The sequence below is a fragment of the Sciurus carolinensis genome, chromosome 10 (assembly GCF_902686445.1).
Source record: "Sciurus carolinensis chromosome 10, mSciCar1.2, whole genome shotgun sequence".
In the NCBI taxonomy this organism is placed as follows: Eukaryota; Metazoa; Chordata; class Mammalia; order Rodentia; family Sciuridae; genus Sciurus; species Sciurus carolinensis.
In genome coordinates, this window is record NC_062222.1 from 99,942,779 (window position 1) to 99,956,411 (window position 13,633).

Genomic DNA, 13,633 nt, shown 5'->3' on the forward strand with positions numbered 1-13,633 from the left:
TCAGCCAGATCATTCATCCTTTGGTTTTTGGGGATTGGCTTTTCTCACTTAGCATGATATTCTCCAGCTTCATCCATTTGCCTGCAAATGCCATAATTTTATTATTATTTATGGCTGAGTAATATTCCATTGTGTATATATACCACAGTTTCTTTATCTATTCATCAATTGAAGGGCATCTAGGTTGGTTCCACAATCTGGCTATTGTGAATTGGGCAGCTATGAACATTGATGTGGCTGTATCTCTGGATGCTGATTTTAAGTCCTTTGGGTATAGACCAAGGAGTGGGATAGCTGGGTCAAATGGTGGTTCCATTCCAAGTTTTCTAAGGAATCTCCACACTGCTTTCCAGAGTGGCTGCACTAATTTGCAACCCCACCAGCAATGTATGTGTGTACCTTTTCCCCTACATCCTTGCCAACAACTATTGTTGCTTGTATTCTTGATAATTGCCATTCTAATTGGGGTGAGATGGAATCTTAGGGTAGTTTTGATTTGCATTTCTCTTATCACTAGAGATGTTGAACATTTTTCATATGTCTGTTGATTGCTTGTAGATCTTTTGTGAAGTGTCTGTTCATTTCCTTAACCCATTTGTTGATTGGGTTATTTGTATTCTTGGTGTAGTTTTTTCAGTTCTTTATAGATTCTGGAGATTTGTGCTCTATCTGAAGTATATGTGGCAAAGATTTTCTCCCGCTCTGTAGGCTCTCTCTTCACATTACTGATAGTTTCCTTTGCTGAGAAAAAGCTTTTTAGTTTGAATCTATCCCAGTTATTGATTCTTGCTTTTATTTCCTGTGCTTTGGGATTCATGTTAAGGAAGTCTGATCCTAAGCCAACATGATGAAGATTTGTACCTACTTTATCTTCTATGAGGTTGCAGGGTCTCTGGTCTGATTCCAAGGTCCTTGATCCATTTTGAGTTGAGTTTTGTGCAGGGTGACAGATAGGGGTTCAGTTTCATTCTGTTGCATATGGATTTCCAGTTTTCCCAGCACCATTTGTTGAACAGGCTGTCTTTTCTCCATTGCATGTTTGTGGCACCTTTGTCTAGTATGAGCATGAAGGGGTGCTGTATTTTATCAAATCCTTTTCTGCATCTATCAAAATAATCATGTGATTCTTGACTTTAAGTCTGTTGATATGTGAATTACATTTATTGATTTCTGGATATTGAATCAACCTTGCATCCCTGGGATAAAACCACTTGATCATGGTGCACTATCTTTTTAATATGTTTTTGTATGCAATTTGCTAAAATTTTGTTGAGCATTTTTGCATCAATGTTCATTAGGGATATTTGTCTGAAATTTTCTTTCCTCAGTGTATCTCTGTCTGGTTTAGGTATCAGGGTAATATTGGCTTCATAGAATGAGTTTGGGAGGGTTCCCTCCTCTTCTATTTCATGGAATACTTTGAGGAGTTAGAATAAGCTCTTCTTTCAAGATTTTTGTAGAACTTGGCTGAGAATCCATCTGGTCCCAGACTTTTCTTTGTTGGTAGGCTTTTGATGACTTCTTCTATTTCATTACTTGAAATTGATCTATTTAAATTTTGTGTGTCCTCCTGATTCAGTTTGGGTGAATCATATGTCTCTAGAAACCTGTTGATGTCTTTGAGATTTTCTATTTTGTTGGAGTATATATTTCAAAATAGCTTCTAATTATGTTTTGTATTTCAATCGTGTCAATCCTTATTCACCCCAAATTTTAGTAATTTGAGTTTTCTCTCTTCTCTTTGTTAGTGTGGCTAAGGGTTTATCAATTTAGTTTATTTTTTCAAAGAACCACTTTTTATTTTGTCAATTTTTTGATTGTTTCTTTTGTTTCAATTTCATTGATTTCAGCTCTGATTTTAACTATTTCCTGCCTTCTACTACTTTTGGTGTTGGTCTGTTCTTCTTTTTCTAGGGCTTTGAGCTGTAGTGTTAAGTTGTTTATTTGTTGATTTTTTCTTCTTTTATTGAATGTGCTTCATGAAATAAATTTTCCTCTAAGTGCTTTCATAGTGTCCCAGAGATTTTGATATGTTGTATCTTTGTTCTCATTTACCTCTAAGATTTTTTTATTTCCCCCAGTGTCTTCTGTTATCCATTCATTATTCAATAGTGTATTTAATCTCCAGGTGTTGGAGTAGTTTCTGGTTTTTACTCTGTCATTTATTTCTAATTTCAACCCATTATGATCTAATAGAATACAAGGTAGTATCTCTATCTTCTTGTATTTGCTCACAGTAGCTTTGTGGCATAATATATGGTCTATTTTAGAGAAGGATCCATGTGCTGCTGAGAAGAAAGTGTATTCGCTCTTTGTTGGATGGAATATTCTATATATGTTTGTTAAGTCTAAATTATCAATTGTGTTATTGAGATCTATGATTTCTTTTTTCAATTTTTGTTTGGAAGATCTGTCCAGTGGTGAGAGAGGTGTGTTAAAATCACCTAGTATTACTGTGTTATGGTCTATTTGGTTCCTGGAATTGAGAAGGATTTGTTTGACATACGTGGATGAGCCACTGTTTGGGGCATAGATGTTTATGATTTTTATGTCTTGCTGATTTATGCTTCCCTTAAGCAGTATGAAATGTCCTTCTTTATCACTTCTGACTAACTTTGGCTTGAAGTCCACATTATCTGAAATGAGGTTGGATACCCCGGCTTTTTTGCTGAGTTCATGTGCATGGTATGTTTTTTCCATCCTTTCACCTTTAGTCTGTGGGTATGTCTTCCTATGAGATGAGTCTCTTGAAGGCAGCATATTGTTGGATCTTTCTTTTTAATCCATTCTGCCAGTCTATGTCTTTTGATTGATGAGTTCAGTCCATTCAGGGTTATTATTGAGCTATGATTTGTATTCCCAGTCATTTGGCTTATTTTTGTTTTTTAACATGACTTGGTTTCTCCTTTATTCGGCTATTCCTTGAGGGTAGTTCCTCCCTTTGCTGATTTACATCATTGTTTTTCATCTCTTCCTCATGGAATATTTTGCTGAGAATGTTCTATAGTGCTGGCTTTCTATTTATAAATTCTTTTAGCTTTTGTTTATCATGGAAGGATTTTATTTCATCTTCAAATCTGAAGGTAAGTTTTGCTGGGTATAAGATTCTTGGTTGGCATCCATTTTCTTTCATAGCTTGAAAAATGTTGTTACAGGCCCTTCTAAATTTTAGGGTCTGGGTTGAAAAATCTGCTGATATCTGTATTGGTTTCCCCCTGAATGTAATTTGATTTTTTTCTCTCGCAGTCTTTAAAATTCTGTCTTTATTTTATGTGTTAGGTATTTTCATTATAATTTGCCTTGGTGTGGATCTGTTGTAATTTTGTATATTTGGAGTCCTCTAAGCCTCTTGAACTTGATTTTCCATTTCATTCTTCAGATTTGGGAAATTTTCTGATATTATTTCATTGAATAGATTGTTCATTCCTTTGGTTTGTTTCTCTAAGCCTTCCTCAATCCCAATAATTCTTAAAATTGGCCTTTTCATGATATCCCATAATTCTTGGAGATTCTGTTCATGATTTCTTACCATCTTCTCTGTTTGGTCAACTTTGTTTTCAAGATTAACTATTTTTTCTTCAGTGTCTGAGGTTCTGTCTTCCAGGTGTTCTATCCTATTGGTTATGCTTTCTATGGAGTTTTTAATTTGGTTTATTGTTTCCTTCATTTCAAAGATTTCTGTTTTTTTTTTTTTTTTTTCAGAATCTCTAACTCTTTATTGAAATGTTCTTTTGCTTCCCGCATTTGCTCTTTTAACTGTTGATTGGTGCGATCATTCAATGCCTGCATTTGCTCTCTCATCTCATCGTTTGCTTCCCTGATCATTTTAATTAGGTACATTCTGAACTCCCTTTCTGACATTTCTTCTGCCACGCTGTCATTGGATTTTATTGCTATACCATCTAGGTTTGTTTGGGACATTTTCTTCCCTTGTTTTCTCATATTTCTCAGGTATCTACCCCTCTAGTAGTGAAACTCTGAGATATTACAGATTTCTTCTATTGACTTATAGTGTCCCCGTAGGTTTCCAATAATTTGCCTCCTAGCCTTCAGTAGCCTGAAGCCTTGGAGGAACTTGACAATGCAGTGCTCCACAAGGAAGCTGCCCCTCTAGGAGTGGTGGCCTCCAGATGGGGTATATTCCCTGCTAGTGGCAGAGGTGCCTCCATGTGTGACCGATGGTCAGTCGAAGGGGCACTAGACTGCGGGCTGGGGCCGGGCTCACCTGGGCCTGGGTCTCGGATTCTACCTCTCCAGTGGAGAAGCCTCCCCGGGAAGCTCTCCTCCATGAAGTTCTACTGCCCCAGCTGGGGAGCCTTGCTGGATGGGAAAGACTCACCCGGTGGCTCTGAGCTAGTCCCGAGTCTCTCAATACCTCCTCTTCTTGAATCTGAGTCCTGGAGCGACATGGAATGCAGTCACCCTCTAATCTGCCATCTTGAAAAACCTTCATTTTCTTTTTCTTTAAACCGTGTCCTTGTTATTGGATTGGCATTGGGGACAAGGACCCAGCTTTCAGAAACAAATTGACTTCAGCGAGAAATGGGGACTGGAATACTAAAGGATGAGGAGAATGTGGCGAGTCCCGAGAAGGACATTCCAAGTGAGAAGATGACACAGGCCAGTGCTTGGTGGTAGTGAGACTTTGCTGAGCATGGGGACACTCGTGGTGAGAAGCTTGGGCTTATGAGTCTGTCAGACCTGGCTGTACGCCCTGGTATACCATTTGCCAGCAGTGTGACTTCATTACTAAGTTATTTAACTATTCTAGGTTGTAGCTTTTAAATCTAAAATGTAGAGATTAAAAAAAAAACAGCGAACTCATAGGTTGTTTTGAAGAAAGAAATGACACAATAAATGATATATTTTAGTCCAGGGCCTAGTGCATAGTAAATAATCAATGTTGGCTCTTCCTAATGATGTTGGCAACATCCATGATGACGATGGAGAAGAGGAGAGATCAACAGGAGATCAGTCATGTACACTGGAATTGTTTTTGTCTTAACTATAAGAACCAGCATGCAATTATCCATAGAAAGTGAAAATAAAACCTTCATGCTTGGGCTGGAGCAAACGAAGATCCGCCTCTTCAGTGTAAGGCGACCCTTCCGGTATTCAGACATTCGCACAATCAGGAACAAAGACCAGAACTCCCTGTTTGAGAGCCCCAGAGCCATCCAGGCTAGCATACAGTCACATGGACAATGATTCTTTTCTGGGTACAGTTCATGATATCTGGTATCAGTCTTCTACTCAATGCCTTCAACTGATTGGATGGGGCCCACATTATGAGGGTGATCTGCTTTCCTCAAGATATCAGATTAAAATATCTAAAAATAGTTTCACAGAAACATCTAGAACTATGTTTGACCAAACATCTGGGTTCCATGGCCTAGCTAAGTTAACACATAAAATTAATCACCAGGGTGTACAAGAGAGGGACAGGGAAGGGTTAGGCTCTGGGAAAGCAGGAGAAGCAATTTCACTATTGCTCTTCCCTCTCCTCTCTCAGCAGCAAACAATGGTCTCACCTGCACAGGGGGCCTGCCAGCCTAGGCATGGCTGGAGCCCAGGGAGGCGGCAGAGTTTGCAGGTGGAGCAGAGACTGGCCCCTCAGGGCTCCCTGAGCACCAGGCAGCTGAGGGAGCTGGTGAATGCTTATTTGCTGGCATTATGGTCCCACAGTTGGTGCATCTGCAGCCTTCCCACTCCGTCCAGGGTCACAGGTGGCTGGGGTGACTCAGGGGTGGAGAGAAGCCCAAGGGAGATTTTAGCATCTTAGAAATCACCCTCCAGCATATGAGCCACACCCCACCCTTACGAATCCATTACGTTGCATGTTTTCCTTTTCATTCCTGTGATGGAACAGTCACGTGGGACAAAAGAAGACCCAGTAGTAAATTCACTTTTTTTTTCCACACTAAGAGGTAAATTTTTCCAGTATAATCATTCCGTTTTCTTTTCTGTTTAGCCTGTCCTTCCAGCTTAATTACACTCTCAATGCCCCTTTTGCGTATTCACACCCAGAGCCTTTGGGTAATCGTGGGTATTTCTTATCCACAGAAAAATGCTTGGAGCCCTTTGTTCACTACAGCCATTGTGTAGGTGGCTCAGCTATTATTGTAGAATATCTTAGAGTCATTTTTTGTTTGAACATGGCTTATCTGTCCAGCCCAGGACTGGACTAGAGAAGAGAAAATGTGGATTGATTGTTTGGTGAAAAATTTGTAGAGTTTCCCCCTCCAGCTGTGGACAGGTGTTCTGCTGGTACAAGGTGGTGGCAGGGAGGTGAATTCTCTCCTACGTAGTCACCCATCTTTGTGCTATTAAGTTGTTTTTCAATACACTGAAAAGTTCTAAAGTTCTTTGAATCTAAAGAAATGTACTTCTGACTCTGTTCCTATATGCCATTTTTCTTATTAAATAAAACATTAAAATTTGAAGGAATTCCCTGGTGACAGGGATTAGTGGCCTTATAAAATAGGTCAAGGGACCTGGTTTGCTTCTTCCACCATGTGAGGCTACAACAAGAAAGTGCCATTGGTGAACCAGAACGCAGGTCCTCCCCAGACACTGAATCTGCCTCAGCATTAATCATGGACTTCCCAGATTCCAGAACTGTGGGAAATAAATTTCGGTTGTTCATGAGTCACTCAGTTTATGTTATTTTGTTACAGCAGCCTGAATGGACTGAGACACATTTTAAAATGAGATAGGCTGGTCAAACTTAGCTTCTAGTTTCTGTTTGGAAACTAAGGTTGGTTTTTGGAAAAGTCTAGTCTTCCTGCCTCTGACCAGTCCCATCCAATGTCTCTCTCACATGGCAGCAGAGTTTTCTAATGTGTCCTATTGTTCTTACTGAATTATACAGCAATCGTGTGGTGATAGTGCGGGGTCATGGTGAAGGTGTGTTGGCGGATGACTAGGGATCTGCTCACTACCATTCCCTGCCTACCTCCCCTCTGCCCCGCAGTGTGTGAATTACAGGTGTGTCACCTGCAGTCTCCCCTGTCTCTGTGGCTGTGCCTGGCATCACCTGGGATGGCCTATCGTGGCCTCCTGAAGGCAGGGCCATATCCCCACTGCCTTGCTGTGCCCAGTGGGGCCAGGCAATGCTGGTTGTCTCCCCCCAACTTTTTCTAATTCTCCTTCCCCTTGTCCGTCTCTCGCTTCAGAAACTGTAATAGCCAGATGCTCATTTTCCCCAGCACTCTCTCTACCGCCTCCACCTCTAGCGAGGTCAATCCTGTGACTCGTTCTGGCCAATTCCATATAAGGGGAAGTTGATTGGCAGGGGCCTCTGGGAAATGTTTTCCTCTCTGTTAAAAGTTAAGAGCACACAAGAGGAGACCCCAATGCACTTCTCCTCCCTGCCATTGGATACGGCATTACCACCAGAGGGAGGTCCAAGCAGTCCCAGACAGGAGACCTCACTCAGGACAAGTGGAACTTTTGACAAATGTCACAGAAAGGAATTTAAGGATATGTTAGATAGAGGCACAAACAGATTTATTTAAGAAGTAAGAATTGAGCATTTGATGAGTGACAGAGAGAGGATTGAACAACTGGTGTGTGTGTGTGTGTGTGTGTATGAGAGAGAGAGAGAGAAGGAGAGAGAGAGAGAGAGGAGAGAGAGAGAGAGAGAGAGAGAGAGAGAGTTAATTTTTCTTGAGAGTGAGAAGCAACTCCTTGGTCTAAGGTGTAAATATCCATAAAGGGACAGTAGCTAGGGGCTGAATGAGAGGTGGAGTTGGGATGGAGTTACACAATTTTGTGCCAGTGCTACTTTCTGCAGGCAAGGTCGCTGGACAAGGACACAGCTGGGTGGCTCAGGAGTTCTTGTTTTGCATTCCAGGGCTTCATGGATGGTTCCTGCATTCCAGGGTACATGGGTGCGTCCCTCTGGAGACTAATCTTTTCTCTTGGTCTCCCTGGATTCCTACCTCAGCATGAAAATAAATGATGCCTGCAGCTGTGGTAGGCACCTGAGGCCATCCAGATAACAGCCGACACTACGGGGCTGGTGAAGGAGAAGGGTGGCAGGAGACTGGCTGGGAACAGCAAAGCGTTCCTGGGACTGCCCACCTCTGATTTTCTCCTCGGGTCAACAATATGTCCTTCGTGTTGAAGTCAGGTTTCTCCTCATGGGAGGCTATGCAGCCGAAAATAATCCTAACTGATGCACGAGCCAAGTACCTGCACGAGATACGTAAGTAAAATAAGAGAAAGGATGAATGAAACTCCCTCCTTCCTACTCTACCACACCTCCTTGTACTCTGGCCATACCTGACGGTGAACGAGGCCCCACCTGGAAGCACTGAAGGCTGGGCTGTGATTATGGGATGGCTCATTCACTCACTGGGCTGACGTTGATGCTGGGAAGGACCCAACATGGAACTTCTGGCTGTCCATGGGCATCTCTCTCTCTCTGTTGTTCCCCCACATGGTCTCTGTAGGATTGCAACTTCAAAGTAGGTAAACTTTTTACAAGGTGACTGAGTGCTCCCAAGTTGTGCATTTCAAGAGACAGAGTGGAAGAGCAAACCATGAGGAATGGTTTCATATGACCCAGCTTCAGATGTCAGGTAGCATCTCTTCTGCCACAACATATTGTTCAGAGCAGTCATGAGCTCCTGTGAATTGAAGAGGATGGGAAACAGATGCCTTTCTCTTGGCGGAGAGTGGAAAGTTCTGGAAAAACATGCATATTATGGTCCCCTCAAAGGTCCATGTGTTAAAAATTTGCTCTCCTGGGTGAGCTATTGGGAGGTGGTAGAGTCTTCAGGAGGTGGTGTCTAATGGGAGGTCTCTAGGTCTTTGGGGGTGTGCCCTTGAAGGTGGTTGTGTGACCTTGATTTCCTAGTCCTCTTTGCTTCCTGGCCTTGAGGTGAGTAGTTTGGCTTTGCCTCGTGCTCCTGCCATTATGTGCTGTCCTGCTGCCACAGCCCAAATTAATGGGGCTGACAAATCATGGCCTGCAACCTCCAAAACTGTGGGCCCCAAATATCTGTTCTCTAAATAAGCTTATTATTCTGGGCTTTTTAGTATAGTAATAGAAAACTGACTGATACAACATGGAACTGGAAATATTGCCATGGCCATTTTTGGAAAATCCAATCTGCGCCAGTGCTTCGTATACACTTTGTTATAATAATGACATCTTGAAGTAATTAGTTTCTTCCATGTCAATCTTTCTGACACACAATAAGAGTATATCTGGAAGTTTTGAGATGTGTTTTATTCACTTTCATATTATAAGTATATGTTTAGCAAATGCTTTAAACCAAACTCTCTGGGCATCATTTGCGTGTGTGTGTGTGTGTGTGTGTGTGTGTGTGTGTGTAGCGGGGAGTATCAGAAGTGATAAGAATTTTGACCTTGGTTGCCAAGGTCATATCCAGCTCTAGCATAGGGTGTCTGCTCCCTCTTTACTGGATAAGAGAATAAAAGTTCAAGCTGGTGTAGGTGCTAGACAGGATTTGCTTTCCTACCTGTCTAACTTCTAGAACTTTCTGTTATGGATGTTCTATACCTGATTTGTTGTGGATCGCATGTGGCTACATGAGCACTTGCAATGATAATATAACTGAGGAACTGCATTTCACAATGTGTTTTATTTTAATTAATTTCAAATGACCTATGTGGCTAAGGTGCTTTATTAGACAGATCAGTTCTTGAGGATCAGGTTTGGCAAGGCCATCCCCATTTTGCAAGACCAATTACTGCTGGGTTTTCTTTCTTTGGTACAAGAAACAAAGTCACAAAGGCATTTTCTGTGTCCCTCCCAACTCCAACCCTCCCACCAAAACACTCCTTTGAATTCCTGAGACAGCTCTTCATTGCTGGGTTCAGTAACTTATCCTTCTACACATTCTGTCTTTGTTTTTTCTTTTTCTTTCTCCTGTTTTGTGGTCTTGACATAATGCTTTTTGTTCCTGTTTTTTTTTTTTCTGTCTAGAAAATTCGTTCCTTCTGTCTCATCCCTGTCACATACTCTGATGTAATCATCTCGGTTGAAAGGTCATGGATGTTGCTTAGGTCAGACACTGGTTTCATGCACTTTGATCAAACCCTTCTTGAAGTAAGCTCGTTGCTGATTGTGTTCATCAAGCATCTTCAATCCATCCTCAGCAGTGCCATTGTTGAACTCTGGTTATCATTCTCTGTATGCTTCCTGTTTGTCATTTCTGTTTTTACTGAACTGTTAGCAGAATGTTCTGGCTTTTATGCAGCTTTTGGAGAGTAATGAACTTTGTCTTCTTCAGAGTGGGGAAGTGGGGGAGGAGGTCATCTTCACTTTATGGGCAAAAGTGTGCCCTAGCTTTGTAACCCTGTTTGACCAATTTGAGAGTAAAAACATATGTTTTCTTCTCGAAGCCCAGCGGTTCTGCCAGACAGAGTTCAGGAAGCATGCCTGGGACTCTGGGGTATTTATGTTTGAAAGGAAAACTTTGTTTTCATAAAAGCCAGTGTGAAATTGGGACCTAGAGGCCCTTGAGGATCTAGGTTCTGCAGTAAGGGCACTTAGGCCATTCAGGAAAGAAGTCACAGGCTGCCTAGGGATTTGTAGGGAACGACTGGATGATTAGGACAGTGTAATGATACCAGCCGGATTTAACCCAGTGAAGCAAACCTGTAAGCACAGAGAGAGAGAGAGCTCACAGAAGACAGATAATCTGATCGATGTTATTCACTCTTACACGCCCAACACTTATTTGACTCATACAACAACCATTCAGTACCTTTATGAGCCAAGCACTGTATCAGTGAGTGAAATGGATGAAGATTCCTGCCATCGTGGAGCTGAAATTCTGACATGGAGGAGGGGTTGGGGGAGAAAGACAACAAATAAAAGACCATACGTAACACAGTCAGTTATAGTATGTTAGTAAGTAACATATGCTATGAAATAAGAAAACACAGAGCAGAGTAAGGGACATAGAAAGGCTGCAATTTCAGTTCCAATTTTAAATATGATGGTCAGCAGAGCCTTCACTGAAATGATATTTGCGCAAAGCCCTGAGAAGTAAGGGTAGATTAGCATCGAGAACAAGTCCTGGCACACAGGAAGGGCTCAGAATATATGTGCTCAATGCACAATCAAATAAACTCTGCCCATCCTCCCACACAACATGTACGTTCTTCAGGTGTACTTGCAAATCAACTGCCCTTCAGTGAGAGCCAGAAATTTGATTATCTTCCCACAACTGACCTTTCCAGTGTTAAAGGTTTTCATATACCTAAATTGCTCATTATAAGCTAATGATTTCATCAGACATTTAGTTTTCAAGTCAGAGGAAAACTGGTTTTATTGAATTTACTGAAACATGCATTTATACACAATTGTTATCTCCAACTGGTACTTTCTCAGGGTATATAAAAACAAACCCTGCAAAATATATGTCTTTGAAAATGTGGTATGTATACACAATGGAATATTATTCAACCATAAAGAAGAATGAAATTATGGCCTTTGCTGGTAAATGGAAGGAATTGAAAAATATCATGCTAAGTGAAATAAGTCAATCCCAAATAAACAAAGACTGAATGTTCTCTCTGATTTGTGGATGCTAACTGAAAACAAGGGAAGTTGGGAAGGGGAAGAATAGAAGTCCATTGGACTAGACCAAGGGAAATGAGGGGAAGGAGGGGAGAGGGGAATAGGAAAGACAGTAGAATTAATTGGGCATAACTTTCCTAGTCTTGTATTTGTATACACGACCAGGGTAGCTCCATATCATGTACGACCACAAGAGTGGGAACCTAAATAGAGTAAGTTATATTTTATGTTGTGTGTATTCTGCCCAAATACAGTCTACTGTCATGTATAACTAAAAAGAAAAAAGAAAAATATAAAAAAAAGAAAAAAACCCAAATATGTGTCTTTGTCTATTGAACTGAATATTGCATTTATGGGGCAGTGCAGCTAGGGGAGGGGATGTGGACCCTTAGAAAGATGGGCTTAAAAAGCCAAATTTCCCTAGTTTCATAATTTTTCTTGGGACTAACCCCAGGGGAGTGTTGTAATAATGAACATTCTTCATGGCTGTAAGATTACTTAATTTCATGATGATTTTACAATTTCCATTTGAAGATTTGAGGCACGATAGAAGTAGATCTTTTGAGTTCCTCCAGAGAGCAAATACAGAAGAGTAAAAAGATTCATGCTGCCAGAGCCTAAGTTCCCAAGTTAGAGCCAAGAGGACTGAGTCTGGAGGGTTTAGAGCTGATTAAATAACCCATCACTTATTCAAAAAACATGTTTGAGCACTGTGGCTTGATACCCTCCAAGGTGTCCCCAGAGAGCTCACCTCCTGGGACACAGGCTCTTGTGTAAGCTCCTCTGTGATCCGTAGGGCTGACTTGGGTCACCCACAGCGCACTGTTGATGTGGAAGGCTGGGGTGTATGAGGCTAGGCCACGAAACAGCTTTCTTCTTGCTTTCTGAGGGCCTTGCTGTGGGGGAGAGAGCTATCGTGTCTTAAGCTGTCCCACAGTGGTGACCTGAGGGCTCCTGCCAACAGCCCAGCACCACCTTGGCGACACGTGTGAGCCACTTTGGAAGTGAATCCTCTGGGCCCAGTCAAGCTTTCAGGTGACTGCCGCTCAGGCCGACATCTGAATTACAACTTCTAAAAAGACTGCGACCCAAACCATCCTGACAAGTTTGCCTCTGAATCCCTTACAGAAACAGAGATCAGAGATGCTTGTCGTTGAGCTGTTGTGACTCACAACCCTCTTAACACCAAGCGTGTGTGAGTTTTCCACACCAACAAGCAATTCTCTGATTCTCCAGATACCAACTGGGTGAGCCATTCCATTCCACTCAATTCTAACACTACCTGGAGATTGCGCAGACCCACAAATTAAGGGTTCAGTCCCACAGGATTGCCCTCTACTCCAGATGCCAGTCCTGAATCCTGGTCTACGGTAATTCTGACTAACTGGCTATAAATCAGTTACCACATCAGGTTTCATCATTTTCCATTCCCTTCTTTTTTTTTTAATAGGTAAAAATGGTTATTCTTTTGAACCCCATGGGGGGAAAAATAAAAGAATGTAGCCTTCCCTTTCCTTCTTTCCTTCCTTCCTTCCTTCCTTCCTTCCTTCCTTCCTTCCATCCATCAAATAATTTTCTAGAATGGCTCACTGAAATCAGGAACACTCTTTACTACATTTACTGGTTTCTTGTAACAGCCAAATGGAAGAGATTGACAGGGCAAAGCATGGGGTGAGGTAGGTAGAACTTTCATTCCCTCCTTAGGCAAACCCCTCTCCAGTACCTCAATGTGTTCTCCAACCTGGAAGCTTTCTGATCGCGGTTGTTTGGGGATGTTTGTAGAGGTTTTAACCATTACGAGGCTCCAGTGCTTAAATCTCTGCCCGTTGGTCCTGGGAGGTGGAGGGTAGGGCTGAGAGTTCCAACCCTCTATTCATGTGGTCATCTTTTTGTTGACCAGCTCTCAGCCTGAAGCTGTCTGTATCAGCATACAAAAGAATATTTTTGACTTCAGAGATTCCAGGGGTTTTGGAACTGTGTGCCAAGAATCAGGGACAAAGACCAAATATATACACACACACATACATGCATATATATACACACACGTGTGTGTTTTTATACATATATAATTTT